At 37.4% G+C, this 24,519-nt stretch overlaps 1 pseudogene; it reads right to left on the bottom strand.

Moving 5' to 3' along the window:
* Positions 1-24,006: 24,006 nt before the first annotated feature.
* LOC129476845 (uncharacterized) lies at positions 24,007-24,158 on the bottom strand (annotated as a pseudogene).
* Positions 24,159-24,519: the final 361 nt, after the last annotated feature.

The following is a 24,519-nucleotide window of genomic DNA, read 5'->3' as shown; positions in this document are numbered from 1 at the left end:
TATCTTCACAAAAAAACTACACAGAAGCATTCTGCGAAACTTCTTTCTGATCTGTGCATTCATCTCACAGAGTTGAACCTTTCTTTTGATTAAGCAGTTTTGAAGCATTCTTTTTTAGATTCTGCAAATGGATATTTGAGGGCTTTTCATCCAACATGGGAAAGGAAATATCTACAAATAAAAACTAGAAACAAGACTTCTAACAAACTTCCTTGTCATCTGTGCACTCATCACTCAGAGTCAAGCTTTTCTTTTGATTGAGCAGTTTTGAAACAGTCTTTTTTAGATTCTGCAAATGGATATTTGAGGGCTTTTCCTCAAATATGGGAAAAGGAAGTATCTTCACATGACAACTAGACAGAACCATTCTGAGAAACTTCTTAGTGACGTTTACATTCATCTTAGAGAGCTGAAACTTTCTTTTGATGGAGCAGTTTTGAAACACACTTTTTGTAGAAAGTGTAAGTGGATATTTGGAACGATTTTGGGCCTATAGTGGAAAAAAAAATAACTTCACATAAAAACTACACAGAAGCATTCTGCAAAATTTCTTTGTGACGTGTGCATTCATCTCACAGAGTTGAATCTTTCTTTTGGTTGAGCAGATTAGAAAGAGCCATTTTGTAGAATCTGCAAGTGGATATTTGAAAACTTTTCATCCAATGCTGGAAAAGGAAATATCTTCACTTAAAACCTAGACAGAAGCATTCTGTGAAACTTCTTAGTAATGTCTGCATTCATCTCAGAAAGTTGAAACTTTCATATGATTGAGCAGTTTTGAAACACTCTTTTTGAAGAATCTGCAAGTGGACATTTGGAGTGCTTTGAGGCCTATGGTGAAACAGGAAATATCTTCACATAAAAACTACACAGAAGCATTCTGTGAAATTTCTTTGTGATGTGTGCATTTATCTCACAGAGTTGAACCTTACTTTTCATTCAGCAGTTTTGAAACCCTCTTTTTGTAGAATCAGCTGGTGGACATTTGGAGCATTTTCAGGCCTATAGTGAAAAAGGAAATATCTTCACATAAAAACTACACAGAAGCATTCTGCGAAATTTCTTTGTGATGTGTGCATTTATCTCACAGAGTTGAACCTTACTTTTGATTCACTAGTTTTGAAACACTCTTTTTGTAGAATCAGCTGGTGGACATTTGAAGAGTTTTCAGGCCTATGGTGAAAAAGGAAATATCTTCACATAAAAACTAAACAGAGGAATTCTGACAAACTTCCTTGGCATCTGTGCATTCATCACACAGAGTTAAACCATTCTTTTGATTGAGCATTTATGAAACACTCTTTTTGTAGAATTTGCCATTGGACATTTGGAGAGCTTCGTGGACTAAAGTGGAAAAGGAAATATCTTCACAGAAAAACTAGACAGAAGTATTCTGAGAAACTTCTTTGACATCTGTGCATTCATCTCGCAGAGTTGAACCTTTCTTTTGATTGAGCAGTTTTGAAACAGTCTTTTTTCGATTCTGCAAGTGGATAATGGTGGGCTTTTTGTCCAATGTGGGAAAAGGAAATATGTTCACATTACAACTAGACAGAAGCATTCTGAGAAACTTCCTAGTGAAGTATGCATTCATCTTAGAGAGTTGAACTTTTCTTTTGATGGAGCAGTTTTGAAACACTCTTTTTCTAAAACTGCAAGTGGATATTTGGAGCACTTTGAGGCTTGTAGTGGAAAAGGTAATAAATTCACATAAAAATTTCACAGAAGCCCTCTGCAAAATTTCTTTGTGATGTCTGCATTCATCTCACAGAGTTGAACCTTTCTTTTGGTTGAGCAGTTTTGAAGCAATCCTTTTGTAGAATCTGCAAGTGGATATTTGAGATCTTTTCATCCACTGTAGGAAAAGGAAATATCTTTACATAAAAACTAGATAGAAGCATTCTGTGCAACTTCTTAGTGATGTGTGCATTCATCTCACAGAGCTGAACCTTTCTTTGGATTGACCAGTTTTGAACACTCTTTTTGTAGAATCTGCAAGTAGACATTTGGAGTGCTTTGAGGTCTATGGTGAAAAAGGAAATACCTTCACATAAAAATTACACAGAAGCATTCTCTGAAATTACTTTGTGAAGTGTGCATTCATCTCACAGAGTTGAACCTTACTTTAGATTGAGCAGTTTTGAAACACTCCTTTTGTGGAATCTGCTAGTGGACATTTTGAGTGCTTTGAGGTCTATGGTGGAAAAGGAAATATCTTCAGATAAAGACTAGACAGAAGAATTCTGAGAAACTACTTTGTGATGCGTATGTTCATCTCACAGAGTTGAACCTTTCTTTTGATGGAGCTGTTTTGAAACAGTCTTTTGTAGATTCTGCAAGTGGATAATGGGGTGCTTTTCATCCAATGTGAGAAAAGGAAATATCTTCACATTGCAACTAGACAGAAGCCTTCTGAGAATCTTCTTAGTGATGTGTGCATTCATCTTAGAGAGCTGAAACTTTATTTTGATGGAGTAGTTTTGAAACACACTTTTTGTAGAAACTGCAAGTGGATATTTGGAGCGATTTGAGGACTATAGTGGAAAAGGAAATAACTTCACATAAAAACTACAGAGAAGCATTCTGCAAAATTTCGTTGTGATGTGTGCATTCATCTCACAGAGTTGAACCTTTCTTTCAGTTGAGCAGATTTGAACGAGTCTTTTTGTAGAATCTGCAAGTGGATATTTGAAATGTTTTCATCCAATGTGGGAAAAGAAAATATCTTCATATAAAAACTAGACAGAAGCATTCTGAGAAACTTCTTAGTGATGTGCACATTTATCTCAGAGAGTTGAAACTTTCATTTAATTAAGCAGTTTTGAAACACTCTTTTTGAAGTATCTGCAAGTGGACATTTGGAGCGCTTTGAGGCCTATGGTAAAACAGGAAATATCTTCACATAAAAACTATGCAGAAGCATTCTGTGAAATTTGTTCATAATATGTGCATTCATCTCACAGAGTTGAACCTTACTTTTGATTCAGCAGTTTTGAAACACTCTTTTTGTAGAATCAGCTAGTGGATATTTGGAGCACTTTGAGGACTATGGTGAAAGAGGAAATATCTACACATAAAAACTAGACAGAAGCGTTCTGACAAACTTCCTTGTCATCTGTGCATTCATCACACAGATTTGAACCTTTCTTTTGATTAAGCAGTTTTGAAACACTCTTTTGGTAGAATCTGCAATTGGATATTTGAAGAGCTTTGCAGCCTATAGTGGAAAAGGAAATATCTTTATATAAAAACTACACAGAAGCATTCTGAAGAACTTCTTTGTGATCTGTGCATTCATCTCATAGATCTGAACCTTTCTTTTGATTGAGTAGTCTTGAAACAGTATTTTTCAGATTCTGTAAGTGGATATTGGAGGGCTTTTCGTCCAATATGAGAAAGGGAAATATCTTCACTTAACAAATAGACAGCAGCATTTGGAGAAACTTCATCTTAGAGTGTTGCATTCATCTTAGAGAGTTGAACCTTTCTTTTGATTGAGCTGTTTGGAAGCACTCTTTGTAGAATCTGCAAGTGGACATTTGGAGTGCTTTGAGGACTGCGGTGAAAAAGGAAATATCTTCACATAAAAACTATTCTGAAACATTCTGACAAATTCTTTGTGATGTGTTCATTCATCTCACAGATTTGAACCTTACTTTTGATTGAGTAGTTTTGAAACACTCTTTCTGTAGAATCTGCTAGTGGACATTTGGAGCACTTTGAGGCCTATGGTAAAAAAGGAAATATGTTCACATAAAAACTAGACAGAAGCAATCTGACAAACTTCCTTGTTATGTATGTGTTCACCTCACACAGTTGAAACTTTCTTTTGATTGAGCAGTTTTGAAACTGTCTTTTTTAGATTCTGCAAGTGGATATTGGAGTGCTTTTCTTCCCAGTATGGGAAAAGGAAATATCTTCACATTACAACTAGACTGAAGCTTTCTGAGAAACGTCATAGTGACATGTGCATTCATCTTAGGGAGTTGAAACTTTCTTTTGATGGAGCAGGTTTGAAACACTCTTTTTGTAGAAACTGCAAGTTGATAATTGGAGTGCTTTGAGGCCTATCATGGAAAAGGAATTAACTTCACATAAAAACCACACAGAAGCCTTCTGCGAAATTTCTTTGTGATGTGGGCATTCATCTCACAGAGTTGAACCTTACTTTTGGTTTAGCAGTTGTGAAATAGTCTTTTTGAATAATCTCCAAGAGGATATTTGACGTCTTCTCATCCAATGCGGGAAAAGGAAATATCTTCACATAAAAACTAGAGAGAAGCATTCTGAGAAACTTCTTTTTGATGTGTGCATTCATCTTACATAGTTGAACCTTACTTTTGGTTGAGCAGTTTTGAAACACTCTTTTATAGAATCTGCAAGTGGACATTGGAACACTTTGAGGACTATGGTGAAAAAGGTAATACCTTCACATAAAAACTAGACAGAAGCATTCTTTCAAAATTCTTTGTAGTGAGTGCATTCATCTCACAGATTTGAACCTCTCTTTTGATTGTGCAGTTTTGAAACCGTCTTTTTATAGAATCTGCAAGTCAATATTTGAGGTATTTTCATCCTATACAGGAAAAGGAAATAACATAAAAACTACACAGAAGCATTCTGCAAAACTTCTTTGTGATGTGTGCATTCATCTCACAGAATTGAACCTTTCTTTTGATTGAGCAGTTTTGATTCAGTCTTTTTGTGGAATTTGCAGGTGGATAATAGAGGTCTTTTTATCCAATGCAGCAAAAGGAAATAACTTCACATAAAAACTAGACAGAAGCATTCTGACAACCTTCCTTGTTATGTGTGCATTCCTCACACAGATTTAACCTTCCTTTTCATTGAGCAGTTTTGAAACACTCTTTTTGTACAATGTACCATTGGATATTTGGAGAGCTTTGCATCCTATAGTGGAAAAGGAAATATCTTCACATAAAAAGTAGACTTTGTGTCACAGAAATTTCTTTGTTATCTGAGCATTCATCTCACAGAGTTGAACCTTTCTTTTGATTGATCAGTTTTGAAACAGTCTTTTTGTAGGATCTGCAAGTGGGTATTTGAGGTCTTTTAATCCAATCCAGTAAAAGGAAATATCTTCACATAAAAACTAGACAGAAGCATTCTGAGAAACTTCTTAGTGATGTGTGCATTCATCTTAGTGAGATGAACCTTTCTTTTGATGGAGCAGTTTTGAAACAATATTTTTGCAGTATCTGCAAGTGGACGTATCTAGCGCTTTGAGGCCTATTGTGGAAATGGAAATATCTTAACATAAAAACTAGGCAGAAGCATTCTGAGAAACTTCTTTGCAGTGTGTGCATTCGTCTCCCAGAGTTGAACCTTTCTTTTGATTGAACAGTTTTGAAACACTATTTTTGAAGAATCAACAACTGGACATTTGGAACGCTTTGAGGCCTATTGTGGAAAAGGCAATATCTTCACATAAAAACTATACAGAAGCATACAGAGAAACTTCTTTGTGGTGTGTGCATTCATCTCACAGAGTTGTACCTTTCTTTGGATTGAGCAGTTTGAAACACTCTTTTTGTAGAATCTGCAAGGGGATATTTGGAGTGCTTTGAGGCCTACTGTGGAAAAGGAAGTATCTTCACATAAAAACTATACAGAAGCATACAGAGAAACTTCTTTGTAGTGCATCTATTTATCCCACAGAGTCGAACTTTGTTTTGATTGAGCAGTTTTGAAACATTCTTTTTTTAGAATCTGCAAGTGGACATTTTGAGCACTTAGAGGCCTATTGTGGAAAAGGAAATATCTTCACATAGAACCTATTCAGAAGCATACTGAGAAACACCTTTGTGGTGTGTGTATTCATCTCACAGAGTTGAACATTTCTTTTGTTTGAGCAGTTTTGAAACACTCTTTTTGTAGAATCAGCTAGTGGACATTTGGAGCTCTTTAAGGCCTACTGTGGAAAAGGAAATATCTTCACATAAAAACTTTACAGAAGCATACAGAGAAATTTCTTTGTGATGTGTGCATTCATCCCACAGAGTTGAACTTTCTTTGTATTGAGCAAATTAGAAACACTCTTTTTGTAGAATCTTCAAGGGGACACTTGGAGCGCTTTGAGGCCTATTGTGGAAAAGGAAATATCTTCACATAAAAACTATTCAGAAGCATACAGAGAAACTTCTTTGCGAAGTGTGCATTCATCTCACAGAGTTGAACCTTTTGTTTTTGCAGTTTTGAAACTCTCTCTTTGTAGAATCTGCATGTGAATATTTGGAGCACTCTGAGGCCTACTGTGGAAAAGGAAATATCTGAACATATAAACTAGACAGAAGCATTCTGAGAAACTTATTTGTGGTGTGTGCATTTGCGTCCCAGAGTTGAACCTTTCTTTTGATTGAACAGTTTTAAAACACTATTTTTGAAGAATATGCAAGTGGACATTTGGAGCGCTATGAGGCCTATTGTGGAGAAGGAAATATCTTCACATAAAAACTATACAGGAGCATACAGAGAAATTTATTTGTGGTGTGTGCATTCATCTCACAGAGTTGAACTTTCTTTGGGTTGAGCAGTTTAGAAACACTCTTTTTGTAGAATCTGCAAGGGGACATTTGGAGCTCTTTGAGGCCTATTGTTGAAAAGGAAATATCTTCTCATAAAAGCTATTCAGAAGCATATAGAGAAACTTTTTTGTGGTGTGTGCATTCATCTCACAGAGTTGAACTTTCTTTGGATTGAGCAGTTTAGAAACACTCTTTTTGTAGAATCTGTAAGGGGACATTTGGAGCACTTTGAGGCCTATTGTGGAAAAGAAAATATCTTCACATAAAAACTATTCAGAAGCATACAGAGAAACTTCTTTGTGGTGTGTGCATTCAACTCACAGAATTGAACCTTTCGTTTGATTGAGCAGTTTTGAAACTCTCTTTTTGTAGAATCTGCAGGTGGACATTTGGAGCTCTCTGAGGCCTATTGTGGAAAAGGAAGTATCTGAACCTATAAACTTGACAGAAGCATAGAGAGAAAATTCTTTGGGTGCATGCATTCATCTCTGAGTTGAACCTTTTTTTTTGATTGAACAGTTTTGAAACGCTATGTTTGATGTATCTGCAAGTGGACCTTTGGAGCGCTATGAGGCCTATTGTGGAGAAGGAAATATCTTCAAATAAAAGCTATACAGAATCATAAAGAGAAACTTCTTTGTGGTGTGTGCATTCTTCTCACAGGGTTGAAGCTTTCTTTGGATTCAGCAGTTTTGAAACACTCTTTTCTAGAATCTGCAAGGGGACATTTGGAGCACTTTGAGGCCTATGGTGAAAAAGGAAATGTATTCACATAAAAACTATACAGAAGCATAAAGAGAAACTGCTTCATGGTGTGTGCATTCATCTCACAGAGTTCAACATTTCTTTTGATTAAGCAGTTTTGAAACACTCTTTTTGTAGGACGTACAAGTGGACATTTGGAGTGCTTTGAGGCCTACTGTGGAAAAGGAAATATCTTCACATAAAAACTAGCCAGAAGCATAGAGAGAAACTTCTTTGTTGTGTGTGCACTCATCTCCCAGAGTTGAAACTTTCTTTTGATAGAGCAGTTTTGAAATTCCCTTTTTGTAGAATCTGCAAATGGACATTTGGAACGCTTTGAGGCCTATGGTAGAAAATGAGATATCTTCACATGAAAACTAGACAGAAGAATTCTGAGAAACTTCTTTGTGATGTGTGCATTTATCTAACAGAGTTGAAACTTTCTTTTGATTGAGCAGTTTTGAAACACTATTTTTAAAATCTCAAAGTGGACATTTGGAGTACCCTGTGGCCTATGGTAGAAAAGGAAATATCTTCACATAAAATCTAGACAGAAGCAATCTAAGAAACTGCTTTGTGATGTGTGCATTCATTTCAAAGAGTATAACCTTTCTTTTGATTGAGCAGTTTCGAGACTCTCTATTGTAGAATCTGCAATTGGACATTTGGAGCACTTTGAGGCCTATGGTGGAAAAGGAAATATCTTCACATAAAAACTAGACAGAAAAATTCTGGGAATATTCTTTGTGATGTTTGCATTCACCTCACATAGTTGTACCTTTCTCTTGATTGATTAGTTTGGAAACATTCTTTTTGTAGAATCTACAAGTGGACATTAAGAGTGATTTCAGGCCTACAGTGGAAAAGAAAATGTCTTCATATAAAAACTAGACAGAAGAATTCTGAGACACTTATTTGTTATGAGTGCATTCATCTTTCAGAGTTGAACCTTTCTTTTGATTGAGCAGTTTTGAAACACTCTCTTTGTAGAATCTGCAAGTTAACATTTGCAGATCTTTGAGGCCTATGGTGGAAAAGGAAATATCCTCACATAAAAACTAGAGAGAAGCATTTTGAGAAACTACTTTGTGATGTGTGCATTCATCTCCCAGAGATGAACATTTCTTTTGATGGAGCAGTTTTGAAATACTCTTTTTGTAATATCTACAAATGGACATTTGGAGAGCTTTGAGGCCTATGGTGGAAAATGAAATATCTTCACATCAAAACTAGACAGTAGAATTCTGAGAAACTTCTTTGTGATATGTGCACTTATCTCACACAGCTGAAACTTTATTTTGATTGAGCAGCTTTGAAACACATTTTTAGAATCTGCATCAGGAGATTAGGAGTGCTTTACGGCCTATAGTAGAAAAGTAAATATTTTCACATAAAAACTAGACAGAAGCATCCTGAGAAACTTCATTGTGATGTGTGCATTCATCTCACAGAGTTGAACATTTCTTTTGATTGAACAGTTGGGAAACACTCTTTCTGTAGAATCTGCAAGTAGACATTTGGAGCACTTTTTGGCCTGTGGTGGAAGATATATGAAATATCTTCATATAAAAACTAGACAGAAGCATTCTGAGAAACCTCTTTGGTATGAGTGCATTCATCTCCCAGAGTTGAACGTTTCTTTTCATTGAGCAGATTTGTAACTCTCTATTGTAGAATCTGCAACTGGACATTTGGAGTGCCTTGTGGCTTGTGGTGGAAAATGAAATATCTTCACATAAAAACTAGACAGAGGAATTCTAAGAAACTTCTTTGTGATGTGCACATTTATCTCACAGACTTGAACCTTTCTTTTGATTGAGCAGTTCTGAAAGACTCTTTTTGTAGAATCTGCAAGTGCACATTTGCATAGCTTTGAGGCCTATGGTGGAAAAGGAAATATCCTCACATAAAAATTCAACAGAAGCATTCTGAGAATCTACTTTGTGATGTGTGCATTCATCTCCCAGAGTTGAACGTATCTCTTGATGGAGCAGTTTGTAAATTCTCTTTTTGTAGAATCTGCAAATGGCATTTGGAGCTCTTTGAGGTCTATGGTGGAAAAAGAAACATCTTCACATAAAAACTAGACAGAAGAATTCTGAGAAACCTCTCTGTGATGCGTGCATTTATCTCACAGAGTTGAACATTTGTTTTGATTAAGCAGTTTTCGAACACTTTTTGGTGAATCTGCAAGTGGGCATTTGGAGCCCTTTGAGGCTTATAGTGGAAAAGGAAATATCTTCACATAAAACTAGACAGGATAATTCTGAGAAACTTCTTTGTGATGTGGGCATTCATCTCTCAGAATTGAAAGTTTCTTTTGATTAAGTAGTTTTGAAACATTCTTTTTGTAGAATCTGCAAGTGGATATTTGGAGCACTTTGAGGCCTATGGTGGAAAAGGAAATATCTTCACATAAACACTAGACAGAAGCACTCTGAGAAACTTGTGATGAGTGCATTCTTCTCACAGAGTTGAACCTTTCTTCTGATTGAGCAGTTTTGAAACACTCTGTTTGTAGAATCTGCAAGTGGACATTTAGAGAGCTTTAATGCCCATGGTGGAAAGGGAAATATCTTCACATAAAAACTAGACAGAAGCACTCTGAGGAACTTCTTTGTGATGTGTGCATTCATCTCCCAGAGTTGATCCTTTCTTTTCATTGAGCAGCTTTGAAACACTCTTTTTGTAGAATCTGCAATTGGACATTTGGGGCTCTTTGAGGCCTATGATGGTAAATGAAATATCTTCACATAAAAACTAGACAGAATTCTGAGAAACTTCTTTGTGATGAGTGCATTCTTCTCACAGATTTGAACCTTTCTTTTCATTGAGCAGTTTGGAAACACTTTTTTTGTAGAATCTGCAGGTAAACATATGGACCACTTAGCGGCCTGTGGTAGAAAAGGAAATATCTTCACATAAAAACTAGACAGAAGCATTCTGAGAAACATTTTGTGATGAGTGCATTCATCTCACAGAGTTGAATCTTTCTTTTGTTTGAGCACTTTTAAAACACACTTTTTGTAGAATCTGCAAGAGGACATTTGAAGAGCTTTGGGGCCTACGATGGAAATGGAAATATCTTCACTTAAAAACTAGACAGAAGCATTCTGAGAAACTTCTTTGCAATGTGTAAATTCATCACCCAGAGTTGAACCTTTGTGTTTTATTGAGCAGTTTTGAAACTCTCTTTTGTAGAATCTGAAAGTGGACGTTTGGAACACTTTGAGGCCTATGGTGGAAAATGAAATCTCTTCGCAAAAAAACTAGATAGAAGAATTCTGAGGAACTTCTTTGTGATGTGTACACTTTTCTCACACAGTTGAATCTTTCTTTTGATTGAGCAGTTTTGAAACACTCTTTTTTTAATATCTGCTAGTGGGCATTTGGAGTGCTTTGCAGCTTATGGTAGAAAAGGAAATATCTTCATATAAAATCTAGACAGAAACAATCTGAGAAACTTTTGTGTGATGTGTGCATTCATCTCACAGTGTTGAATCTTTCTTTTGATTGAGCAGTTTCAAAACACACTTTTTGTAGAAACTGCAAGAGGACATTTGAAGAGTTTTGGGGCCTATGATGGAAATGGAAATATCTTCACTTAAAAACTAGACAGGAGCATTCTGAGAAACTTCTTCGCAATGTGTAAATTCATCACCCAGAGTTCAACTTTTGTTTTTATTGGGTAGTTTTGAAACTCTCTTTTGTAGAATCTGAAAGTGGACGTTTGGAATGCTTTGGGGCCTATGTTGGAAAATGAAATATCTTCACATAAAAACTAGACAGAAGAATTCTGAGAAACTTCTTTGTGATGTGTGCACTTATCATACAGTTGAATCTTTCTTTTGATTGAGCAGTTTTGAAACACTCTTTAGTATCTGCTAGTGGACATTTGGAGCGCTTTGCAGCTTATGGTAGGAAAAGGAAATATCTTCATATAAAATCTAGACAGAAGCAATCTGAGAAACTTTTGTGTGATGTGTGCATTCATCTCACAGACTTAAATTTTTCTTTTGATTGAGAAGTTTTGAAACTCTCTTTTTGTAGAATCTGCAAGTGGACATTTGGAGCAGTCTGAGGCCAATGGTGGAAAAGTAAATATCTTCACATGAAAACTAGACAGAAAGATTCTGAGAAACTTCTTTGTGATGTGTGCATTCATATCACAGAGTTGAATATTTCTTTTGACTGAACAGTTTTGAAACACTCTTTTTGTAGAATCTGCAAGTGCACATTTGGAGTGCTTTTTGGCCTATGGTGGAAAAGGAAATATCTTCATATAAAAACTAGACAGAAGCATTCTGAGAAACCTCTTTGGAATGAGTGCATTCACCTCACAAAGTTGAACATTTCTTTTAATTGAGCAGTTTTGAAACAGTCTTTTTGTAGAATCTGCAAGTGAACATTTGCAGAGCTTTGAGACCTATGGTGGAAAAGGAAATTTCCTCACATAAATATTCGACAGAAGCATTCTGAGAAATTTCTTTGTGATGTGTGCACTCATCTCTGCAGTTGAACATATCTTTTGATGGAGCAGTTTGTAAATTATCTTTTTGTAGAATCTGCAAGTGGCATTTGGAGCTCTTTGAGGCCTATGGTGGAAAATGAAATATGTTCACATATAACCTAGACAGAAGAACTCTGAGAAACTTCTTTGTGATGTGTGCACTTATCTCACAGAGTTCAACCTTTCTTTTGAATGAGCAGATTTGAAATACTCTTTTTTTATAATCTGCAAGTGGACATTTGGAGCGCTTTGTGGCCTATGTTAGAAAAGGAAATATCTTCACATAAAATCTAGACAGAAGCAATCTGAGAAAATTCTTTGTGATGTGTGCATACACGTCACGGAGCTAAACCATTCTTTTGATTAAGGAGCTTTGAAACTCTCTTTTTGTATCATCTGCATGGGGACATTTGGAGTGCTTTGAAGCCTATGATGGAAAAAGTAATATCTTCACATAAAAACTAGACAGAAGAATTCTGAGAAACTACTTTATGGGGGAAAATGAAGTATCTTCACATAAAAACTACACAGAAGAATTCTGAGAAACTTCTTTGTGATGAGTGCATTTACCTCACCGAGTTCAACCCTTCTTTTGATTGAGCAGCTTTGAAACATTCTTTTTTAAGAATATGCAAGTGGACATATGGAGTGCTTTGTGGCCTATGGTAGAAAAGGAAATATCTTCAAGTAAACTATAGACCGAAGCAATTTGAGAAACTTCTTTGTGATGTGTGCATTCATATCCCATAGTTAAAACGTTCTTTTTATTAAGCAGCTTTGAAACTCTTTTTTTTTTGTAGAATCTGAAAGGGGACATTTGAGGTGCTGTGAGGCCTATGGTGGAATAGGAAATATCTTCCCATAAAAACTAGACAGAAAAATTCTGAGAAACGTCTTTGTGATGTGTGCATTCATCTCACAGAGCTGAACGTTTCTTTTGATTGAGCAGTTTGAAACATTCTTTTTGAAATATCTACAAGTGGACATTTAGAGTGCTTTTAGGCCTATGGTGGAAAAGGAAATATTTTCACACAAAAACTAGACAGAAGCATTTTGAGAAACTACTACATGATGTATGCATTATTCACCCAGAGTTGAATCTTTCTTTTGATTGAGCAGTTTTGAAATACTCTTTTTGTAGTATCTGCAAGTAGACACTTGGAGCACTTTGAGGCCTACGGTGGAAAATGAAATATCTTCACATAAAAACTACAGAGAAGAATTCTGAGAAACTACTTGTGATGCGTGCACTTATCTCACAGAGTTGAACGTTTCTTTTGATTGTGCAGTTTTGAAACACTCTTTTTTTAGGATTGGTAGGTGGACATTTGGAGCACTTTGAGGACTATGGTGGAAAAGGAAATATCTTCACATAAAAACTGGACAGAAGAATTCTGGGAAACTTCTTTGTGATGTTTGCATTTATCTCACAGAGTTGAACGTTTCTTTTGATTGAGCAGTTTTCAAACACTCTTTTTTTAGAATATGCAAGTGGATAATTGGTGCACTTTGTGGCCTATGGTGGAAAAGAAAATATCTTCACATAAATTCTAGACAGAAGCATTCTGAGAAACTACTTTGTGATGTGTACATTCATCTCACAGGGTTAAAAGTTTCTATTGATTGAGCAGTTTTGAAACAGTCTTTTTGTAGAATTTGCAAGTGGACATTTGGAGCACTTTGAGGCCTATGGTGGAAATGGGAATATCTTCACATGAAAACTAGACAGAAGCATTCTGAGAAGCTTCTTTGAGATGAGTGCATTCATCTCAGAGAGTTGAACCTTTCTTCTGATTCAGCAGTTTTGAAACACTCTTTTTGTAGTATCTGCAAGAGGACATTCTGCAGAGCTTTGAGGCCTATGGTAGAAAAGGAAATATCTTCACATAAAAACTAGACAGAAGCATTCTTAGATACTTTCTTGTGATGAATGCATTCATCTCAGAGAGCTAATCTTTCTTTTGATTGAGCAGTTTTGAAACACTCTTTTCTAGAATCTGCAAGTGGACATTTTGAGTGCTGTGCAACCTAAAGTGGAAAAGGAAATATTTTCACATAAAATCTAGACAGAAGCATTCTGAGAAACTTCTTTGTGATGTGTACATTCATCTCACAGAGTTAAAACTTTCTTTTGATTGAGCAGTTTTGAAACACCCCTTTTGTAGAATCTGGGAGTGGATATTTGGAGCGTTTTGAGGCCTATGGTGGAAAAGGAAATATCTTCACATAAAAAATAGACAGAAAAATTCTGAGAAACTCCTTTGTGATATGTGCATTCATCTCACAGAGTTGAACATTTCTTCTGATTGAGCAGTGTGTAAATACTCTTTTTGAAGAATCTGCAAGTGGATATTTGGAGCATTTTGAGGCCTATGGTGGAAAAGGAAATATGTTCACATTAAAACTTGACAGAAGCATTCTGAGAAACTTCTTTGCGATATGTGCTTTCATCTCACAGAGTTGAATATTTCTTTTGATTGACCAGTTTCGAAACACTGTTTTTGTAGTTTCTGCAAGTGGGCATTTTGTGCTCTTTGAGGCCTATGGTGGAAAAGGAAATATCTTCACATAAAAACTAGAAAGGAGAATTCTGAGAAATCTCTTTGTGATGTGGGCATTAATCTCTCAGAGTTGAAACTTTCTTTAGATTGAGTAGTTTTGAAACCCTCTTTTTGTAGAATCAGCAAGTGGATATTTGGAGCACTTTGTGACCTATGTTGGAAAACGAAATATTTTCACATAAATATTGGACAAATGGATTCAGAGAAACATATTTGTAATGAGTGCATTCATCTCACAGAGTTGAACCTTTCTTTTGATTGAGCAGTTTTGAAACACTCTGTTTGTCGAATCTGCAAGTGGACATTTGGAGAGCTTTAATGCCCATCGTGGAAAAAGAAGTATCTTCACATAAAAACTAGACAGAAGCATTCTGAGAAATTTCTTTGTGATGTGTGCATTCATCTCACAGAGTTGAACTTTTCTTTTAATTAAGCAGATTTGAAACACTCTTTTTGTAGAATCTGCAAGCAGACATTTGGAGTGCTTTGAGGCCTATGGTGAAAAAATATCTTCACATAAAAACTAGACAGAAGCATTCTGAGGAACTTCTTTGTGATGAGTGAATTCTTCTCACAGAGTTGAACCTTTATTTTGATTGAGCAGTTTGGAAACCCTCTTCTTGTTGAATCTGCAGGTGAACATATGGACCGCTTAGAGGCCCATGGTGGAAAAGGAGATATCTTCACATAAAAACTAGACAGAAGCATTCTGAGAAATTTCTTTGTGATGTGTGCATTCAACTCCCAGAGTTGAAAATTTCTTTTGATGGAGCAGTTTTGAAATTCTCTTTTTGTAGAATCTGCAAGTGGACATTTTGCACACTTTGAGGCCTATGGTGGAAAACGAAATATCTTCACATAAAAACTAGACAGAAGAATTCTGAGAAACTTCTTTGTGATGCGTGCATCTATCTCACAGAGTTGGACATTTGTTTTGATTGAGCAGTTTTGAAACACTCCTTTTGTAGAATCTGCAAGTAGGCATTTGGAGCTCTTTGAGGAAGGCATTTGGTGGAAAAGGAAATATCTTCACGTAAAAACTAGACAGGCGAATTCTGAGAAACTGCTGTGTAATGAGTGCGTTCATCTCACAGAATTGAACATTTCTTTTGATTGAGCAGGTTTGAAACACTCTGTTTGTAGTATCTGCAAGTGGACATCTGGAGAGCTTTAACGCCCATGGTGGAAAGAAAAGTATCTTCACATAAAAACTACACAGAATCATTCTGAGAAACTTCTTTGTGATGAGTCCATTCTTCTTACAGAGTTTAAGCTTTGTTTTCATTGAGCAGTTTGGAAACATTCTTTTTGTAGAATCTGCTGGTGGACATATGGACCGCAGAGTGGCTTATGGTGGAAAAGGAAATATCTTCACATAAAAACCAGACAGAAGCATTCTGAGAGACTTCTTTGTGATGAGTGCGTTCATCTCATGGAGTTAAATCTCTCTTTTGATTAAGCAGTTTTAAAACACACTTTTTGTGGAATCTGCAAGAGGACATTTGAAGAGCTTTGGGGCCTATGCTGGAAAAGGAAATATCTTCACAACTAAACTATACAGAAACATTCTGAGAAATTTCTTTGTGATGTGTGAATTCATCACCTAGGGTTGAACCTTTCTTTTGATTGAGCAGTTTTGAAACACTCTTTTTGTAGAATCTGCAAGTGGACATTTGGAGTGCTTTGAGACCTACTGTGGAAGAGGAAATATCTTCACATTAAAAATAGAAGAATTCTGAGGATCTTCTTTGTGATGTGTGCGTTCATCTCACACTGTTGAATATTACTTTTCATCGAGCAGTTTTGAAACACCCTTTTTGGTAGGATCCGCAAGTGGACATTTGGAGTGCTTTGAGGCCTATGTTGGAAAAGGAAATATCTTCACATAAAAACTACACAGAAGCATACTGAGAAACTTGTTTGTGATGAGTGAATTCATCTCACTGATTTGAACGTTCATTTTGATTGAGCAGTTTTGAAACGCTCTTTTTGTATAATCTGCAAGGGGACATTTGGAGAGCTTTAACACCTATGATGGGAAAGGAAATATCTTCACATAAAAACTAGACAGAAGCATTCTGAGAAACTCCTTTATGATCTGTGCATTCATCACACAGAGTTGAACCTTTATTCAGATTGAGCTGTTTTGAAATACTCTTTTTGTAGAATCTGCAAGTGGACATTTGGAGAGCTTTAAAGCCCATGGTGGAAAGAATAATATTTTAACATAAAAACATAGAAGCATTCTGAGAAGCTTCTTTGTGATGAGTTCATTCTTTTTACTGAGTTGAAGCTTTCTTTTCATTGAGCAGTTTGGAAACACTCTTTTTGTAGAATCTGCAGGTGGATATATGGACCGCAGAGTGGCCTATGGTGGAAAAGGAAATATCTTCACATAAAAACTAGAAAGAAACATTCTGAGAAACTTCTTTGTGATGTGTGCATTCATCTCACAGGGTTGAAAGTTTCTTTTGATTGAGCAGTTTTGAAATACTCTTTTATAAGAATCTGCAAGTGGGCATTTAGAGCTATTTACAGCCTATCGTGGAAAAGGAAATATCTTCACGTAAAAACTAGACAGAAGCATTCTGAGAAACTCCTTTGTGATGTGTGCACTCATCACCCAGAGTTGAACCTTTCTTTTGATGGAGCAGTTTTGAAACACTCTTTTTGTAGGATCTGCAATTGGACAGTTGGAACTCTTTGAGGCTTATAGTGGAAAATGAAATATCTTCACATAAAAACTAGACAGAATAATTGTGAGAAACTTCTTTGTGTTGTGTGCATTTATCTGAAAGAGTTGAACCTTTCTTTTGATTGAGCAGTTTTGAAACACTCTTTTTTTAGAATCTGCAATTGGACATTTTGAGTGCTATGCGTTCTAAGGTGGAAAAGGAAATATCTTCACATAAAATCTAGACAGAAGCATTCTGAGAAACTTCTTTGTGATGTGTGCATTCAACTCACAGAGTTAAACCTTTCCTTTGACTGAGCAGTTTTGAAATACTCTCTTTGTAGAATCTGCAAGTGGACATTTGCAGAAGTTTGAGGACTATGGTGGAAAAGAAAATATCTTCACATAAAATGTAGACAGAATCATTCTGAGTAACTTCTTTGTGATGTGTGCATTCATCTCCCAGAGTTTAACCTTTCCTTTGATTGAGCAGTTTTGAAACACTTTTTTTGTAGAATGTGCAAGTGGACATTTGGAGTGCTTTGAGGCCTTTGGTGGAAAAGGAAATATCAGAAATCTTCTATGTACTCTTTAAGTGAAAGTATTTCTTTTTCACCATAGGCCTCAAATCACCTGCATATATCCCTTTGCAGATTTTACAAAAAGATGATTTCCAAACTGCTGATTCAAAAGAAAGCTTCAAATGTGTGAGATGAATGCACATGTCACAAAGAAGTTTCTCTGAAATCCTCTGTCTAATTTTTTTTTAAGATATTTCCTTTTTCACAATGGGCCTCAAAGAGCAAACAAATGTCCCTTCGAAGATTCTTCCAAAGGCTGTTTAAAAATTGCTCAATCAGAGCAATGGCTTAACTCAGTGAGGCGAATATACACACCACAAAGAAGATTATCTGAAATCTTCTGTCTAGTTTTTATGTGAAGATATTTCCTTTCTCACCATAAGCCTCAAGGTGTTCACAATTATCACTTTGCTGATTCCACAAAAAACTGTTTCTGAACTTCTCAATCCAAAGAAAGATTCAACTCTGGGAGATGAATGCACACATCACAAAGATGTTTCTCAGAAAGCTTCTGTCTAGATTTTATTTGTGGATATTTCCTTTTTCACCATAGGCCTTAAAATGCTCACAAATATCCCTTTGCAGACTCTCCAAAAACCTGTTTCCAAACTGCTCAATTAAAAGAAAGATTCACCTCTGTGATATGAATGCACACATCACAGGAAGTTTCTCAGAAAGTTGCTGTTGAGTTTTTACGTGAAGCTGTTTCCTTTTTCACCATAAGCCTTAAAGGGCTCACAAATATCCCTATGCAGAATCTACAAAAAAACTGTTTCCAAACTGCTCAAACAAAAGGAAACTTCAACACTGTGAGATGAATGCATACATCAAAAGAAGTTTCACAGAAAACTTCTGTTGAGTTTTTATGTGAAGGTATTTCCTTTTTAATCATAGGCCTCAAAGGGCTCACAAATATCCCATTGTGGATTCTACAAAAAGACGGTTACTATACTGCTCAATCAAAAGAGATATTCAACTCTGTGAGTTGAATGCACTCATCACAAAGAAGTTTCTCAGAATGCTTCTGTCTAGTTTTTATGTGAAGATATTTTGTTTTTCACCATAGGCCTTAAACTGCTCCCAAATATCCCTCTGCAGATACTACAAAAAGACTGCTTGAAAACTGCTCAATCAATAGAAACATTCAACTCTGTGAGATGAATGCACACATCAAAAAGAAGTTTCTCAGAATGTTTTTGTCTAGTATTTATGTGAAGATATTTCCTTTTTCACCACAGGCCTCAAAGTGCTCCAAATATCCATTTGCAGATTCTACAAAAAGTCTGTTTCCAAACAGCTACATGAAAAGAAAGGTTCAACTGTGAGATAAATGCACACATGAAAAAGAAGTTTCTCAGAATGCTTCTGTCTAGTTTTATCTGACATATTTCTTTTTCACCGTAGGTCTCAAACCATTCAGATATATCCGTTTGCATATTGTCCAAAAGAATGTTTCCAAACTGTCAAATGAAAAGAAAGGTTCAACTCTGTGAGACGAATGCAAACATCTCAAAGAGTTTTCCCAAATATCTTCTGTCTAGTTTTTATGGGAAGATATTTCCTTTTTCACCATTGGCCTCAGACCATTCATAAATATCTCTTTGCAGATTCTACAAAAGGACTGCTTGCAAACTGCTCAATGAAAAACAAAGTTCAACTCTGTGAGATGAAAGCACACATCACAAAGAAGCTTCTCAGAAAGATTCTGACTAGATTTTATGTGACAATATTTAGTTTTTCACAAGCCACAAAGCTCTTCAAATATCCATTTGCAGATTCTTCAAAAACAGTGTTTCCAAACAGCTCAATCAAAAGACAGTTTGAACTCTGTGAGATGAATGTACACATCACAAAGCTGTTTCTCAGAATACTTCTGTCTAATTTTTATGTAAAGATATTTCCTTTTTCACCATAGACCTCAGAGTGTTCCAAACATCCATTTGCAGATCCTTCAACAAGAAAGTTTCCAAACTGCTCAATGAAAAGTAAGGTTCAACTCTGTGAGATGAAAGCACAACTCACAAAGAAGTTTCTCATAATGCTTCTGTCTAGTTTTTATGTGAAGATATTTCCTATTTCATCATAGGCCTCAAAGGGCTCAAAAGTATCCTTTTGCAGAATCTACAAAAAGGCTGTTTACAAACTGCTCCATGGAAATAAAAGTTCAACTCTGTGAGACGAGTGCACACATTAAAAAGAAGTTTCTCTGAATGCTTCTGTCTAATTTTTACGTGAAGATATTTCTTTTTCACCATAGGCATCAAACCATTCAGAAATATCCCTTTGTAGATTTTACAAAAAGACTGTTTCCAAACTGCTCAATCAAAAGAAAGACTCAACACTGTGAGATGAATGCACACATCACAAACAAGTTTCTCAGAAAGCTTCTTTCTAGTTTTTATGTGAAGATATTTCCTTTCTAACCATAGGCCTCAAAGCCCTCCAAATATCCATTTGCAGATTTTACAAAAAGACTGTTTACAAACTGCTCAATCAAAAAAGAGTTTCAGCTCTGTCATATGAATGCATGCATTCATATCTGAATATCTGAAGATATTTCCTTTTTCACCACAGGCCTCAAAGCGCTCCAAATGTGCATTTGCAGATTCTACAAAAAGACTGTTTCGAAACTGCTCAATGAAAAGAAATGTTCAACTCTGAGATGAAAGCACACATCAAAGAGAAGTTTCCCTGAATGTATCTTTCTAGTTTTTTTCTGAAGATATTTCCTTTTTCACTATAGGCCTCCAAGCACTCCAAATATCCATTTGTAGATTCCACAAAAAGACTGTTCACAAACTGCTCAATCAAAAGAATATTTCACTGTTGTGAGATGAAAGCACTCATCAAAAAGTAGTTTCTCAGAATGCTTCTGTTTAGTTTTTATGTGAAGATATTTCCTTTTTTATCATAGGCCTCAAATCGCTCCAATTATCCATTTGCAGGTTCTGGAAAAAGAGTGTTTCCAAACTGCTCAATCAAAAGAAAGGTTCAACTCTGTGAGATGAAAACACTCATTAAAAACTAGTTTCTCAGAAAGCTTCTGTCTAGCTTTTATGTGAAGATATTTCCTATATCACCAAAGGCCTCAATAGGCTCAGAAATATCTGTTTGGGGATTCTACAAAAGGACTATTTCAAAACAGCTCAAGCAAAAGAAAGGTTCAACTCTGTGAGATGAATGCACACATCATAAAGAAGTTTCTCAGAATGCTTCTGTGTAGTTTTTATGTGAAGATATTTCCTACCTCACCATAGGCCTCAAACAGCTCACAATTATCCCTTTGCAGATTCTACAAAAAGATTGTTTCCAAATCTTTAATCAAAGAAATGTTCAACTCTATGAGATGAATGCCAACGTCACAAAGAAGATTCTCAGAATGCTTCCGTCTAATTTTTATGTGAAGATATTTCCTTTTTCACCATAGGCCTCAAATCATTCACAAATATCACTGCAGATTTTACAAGAACAGAGTTTCCAGACTGATCAAAAGAATGAAACGTTTACCTCTGTGAGATGAATGCACACATCACAAAGCAGTTTCTTAGAAACCTTTTTTATAGTTTTTATGTGAAGGTATTTCCTTTTTCACCATGGCCTCAAAGCACTCACAAACATCCCTTTGCAGATTCTACAACAACAGAATTTCCAAACTGCTCATAATTAGTTTTAGGACCAACATGAGCATTTACACACACCATTTGTGGTGCAGCACACATGTATTATCCACACTGAAATTAGGAATTCAACTGAAGTTCATGTAGAGACTAAAATGTGAATATTTTGGGGACCTTGGAGATGATCTAGTCACTATATTTTGTAGAAAAGAAAACAGATTCAGGGAAAGGGCATGCATTGCCTAAGGCGATTCAGCAGCTTTGGCACAGAAACACAACACACCTAAGGTGAACCATCAGGTTTGGAGCAGAGACACAATACAATCTCTGTTCTTTTGCTTCTCAGATCCAGAATTTTTCTACAATACTGAACTACTTATGTTCCTGATTCCTTTTTTCTTTTTTAAATTTTGCCAGTATTGTCTTACAAAGATCCTATTCTTTACCCTAAATATTTAAATTCGTTACCACTATTGTCTCTTTATAAGTAAAAGTACTAGTTGTCATTATAAATGGTTATTCAATCACTTTTCATTTTTGGGGGGTCTAGTAAAAAGTTAGTAATAAATAAACACTATTGGCCTTGGCAATCCAAGAGGAGCTCAAGTCCTCCAGGGCAAGTCAGGAAAAGCCTACATGACAGCTGTGCTATGAGCAGATAGAATACAGCTCTCATACGGACTATTGAGTATTTGATGTTCTTCAACAATTTCATTAATCTTCAGTTATTTTCCTCTTTGAAGTGAAAGTCTGCTATGACTTTCAAGTTTCTTTTGAAATAATTATAGATTCACAGGAAGTTGCAAAAGATACAGGGATGTCTTAGGTACTCTTCACTAATTCCAGTGGTGACATCTCGCATAGCCATAGAGCATTATCAAAACCTGGAAACTGACATAGGTACAATTCAGAAAGCTTACTCAGATAGCAACCGTTTTCTATGCATTCGTCTTTGTATGTGTGTATGTGTGTGCATATGTTCTGTGCATTTTTATGTGGTGTAGATCTCTGTAACTACCACTTTGATAGTCAAGATACAGAACTGTAGCTTCATAACCAGGCTCTAACTTGCGATCTTTGCAGACACTCTGACATGTTTTCCTCCACCCCTTCCCCTTGGCAACCCCATAGTCTGTTCTCCATCTTTACAATTTTATTTCCATAATTTATATAAATGTAATTGTACAAAATCGTATTTTTAAAGGGAAGAAACAAGTCACAGATAGTTTTGTTAGCACTGTAAAATAGTCTTTAACATTCGTTTTATGTTCTATTTGTCTCAAAATATGTGCTTTGTTCTTTCTCATACTTTCTGATATCAGGATAGGAAGTCAATACCAAACAAAACAATTCCATTCATTTTTTTCCACAGCTTGGTTTTCACTGTTGTTTCCTAACACTTATTGTTCCATTTACTCTTTCTCTCTGTTTTCCATCACATAAAAGTAACTTTGTGTTCTTTATCTCTTCTAGGAAAAGTTGGTAATGAGCCTTTAATGTGAATCCCAGACCCCCTTGTTTTGATTTTGTGTTATGGGTGTTCTTTTGTGTGATCATTCTCATGGAGAGTCCTTGTGAAGCTGGGATTTTCCAGTGGTTTGTCAAAATGGAAATAGATATTTAACAAACCAAACACAAAATGACCTTGCTCCAGGAATGCATCATTTCTGAGAAAACACTACCTCTTCCAACTAGAGATTGTGAATATCGCTCATATTATCCTTTACTCCCTTTTATTAAAACTGTATTTTTTTTACACATTTGGATAACTCGGGTAATGAAATGTGAAACTAAGTGATTGCCTACCAATTACAATTGATGTTAATGACGCTACTGGGAGGCCACCCTTACAGTGGCTGTGCCATGTCTAGGGACTTGCTAGCTTTGCTAAGTTACATGGGGTTGCCTACATACTAAATGGAGGTGGGGGATGGGTCCGAGAACCCAGCAGCACCGCCCAGCTGCGACATGGAAGCCCTGGACAGGGCCCCAGGCACTGTGTGGCTGCGAGCGGAGGCGGACACATGATGGCAGACAACACTGCAGCATCCAGCAGGTAACTGCCAGCGGCACGTGAACCCCAGGATCGTGGCAATGAGCACTGCCAGACGGGCCATGGGGTGGGCTTCCAGCCCTGGACACACCACGACGCGAGCCGGGCGGGCAGGGGGCAGGTGGGCCAGGAGGATGGTAACTCGGAGGGGTATTGGGGAGGAGGGGCACTGGAGCAGTGGTCAGCCGGATGTCGGGCCGCCACCAGGGGCGGAAGGCAAACCATGGTGACCGGGACACACTCTCCCACCCTCTCCCGGGCGGACCCTACCTACTTGCCTTCCTCCCCCAGCAACAAGCCCCCACCACCGACGACGCATGATGACGATGATGGCACGGGGACTTACACCCCACCAGGGCCAATGAACCCTGCACCACAAGCTGTGTGAGGCACGAGGGAGCCCCCAAGGGAGGAACCCGGACCACCGTGGTGGCCACGGGAATTTCGACCCAGCCAGCTTTCTTCCCTGTTTTTGTGGGTGGTGGCACCACCCTCTCTCTCTTCCTCAGAGCCAGGAGCCCCTCTTCCCCACACCACCCAATGCATGACCACACAGGCCCTGTGGGTGGAGGGGGAAGGGTCGGGCATGGCAGAAGAGGAGGGTGGACATCGCCAGTCTGCACCTGGAGGGATGGAGGGCCACGGTGGGCCCTGCCATGGAACCCCCAGCCGTGCACCCTGAGGAGCCCAGAGGCACCCCCAGGGGCTATTGATTGGCAAGCGATGCTCAGACAGGCATAGACCTGGGAGGAACTCAGGCCGCAAGTGCATTGGAAGGGTTAATGATCAATGTGCCCTGCAATTCACATTAATTCTCACAGCTAGCTGCATTCTTCAGTGACGCAAGAGCTGAGTGATCCACCGCTAAAGGTCATACAACGTCGATTTGGCGAGGGTGCTCCCAACACCAGGAGGCCCTCTTGGCATAGCACGACCCCAGAGGGGTTACCTCAGGCTGGCCAGTCAGACAGCAATGGGACGAGACTCCAGAGAGGGGCCAGAAGGTTTCACAACACAGGGAGGTGGTGTTGACCACGGGGGTGAACACAGACACCACCCCATGGGCGCCCGGGAGTTACTGCCCCCATGGCACGGGGCACATGCCACACACGCGGCATGCACGTGATGGCATGACAGCCGTCGGGTAAAGCCCCCAACGGTGTCAGTGGCGACATGCTAGTGCAGTGCAGCCCCAGCCAGCTAGGGGGGTAAAGTCCGTGGTGGAGGCGAGGGA

The sequence above is a fragment of the Symphalangus syndactylus genome, chromosome Y, assembly GCF_028878055.3.
Source record: "Symphalangus syndactylus isolate Jambi chromosome Y, NHGRI_mSymSyn1-v2.1_pri, whole genome shotgun sequence".
In the NCBI taxonomy this organism is placed as follows: domain Eukaryota; kingdom Metazoa; phylum Chordata; class Mammalia; order Primates; family Hylobatidae; genus Symphalangus; species Symphalangus syndactylus.
The sequence above is the reverse complement of the archived record's forward strand: the minus strand, read 5'-3'. Positions and strand labels throughout refer to the sequence as shown.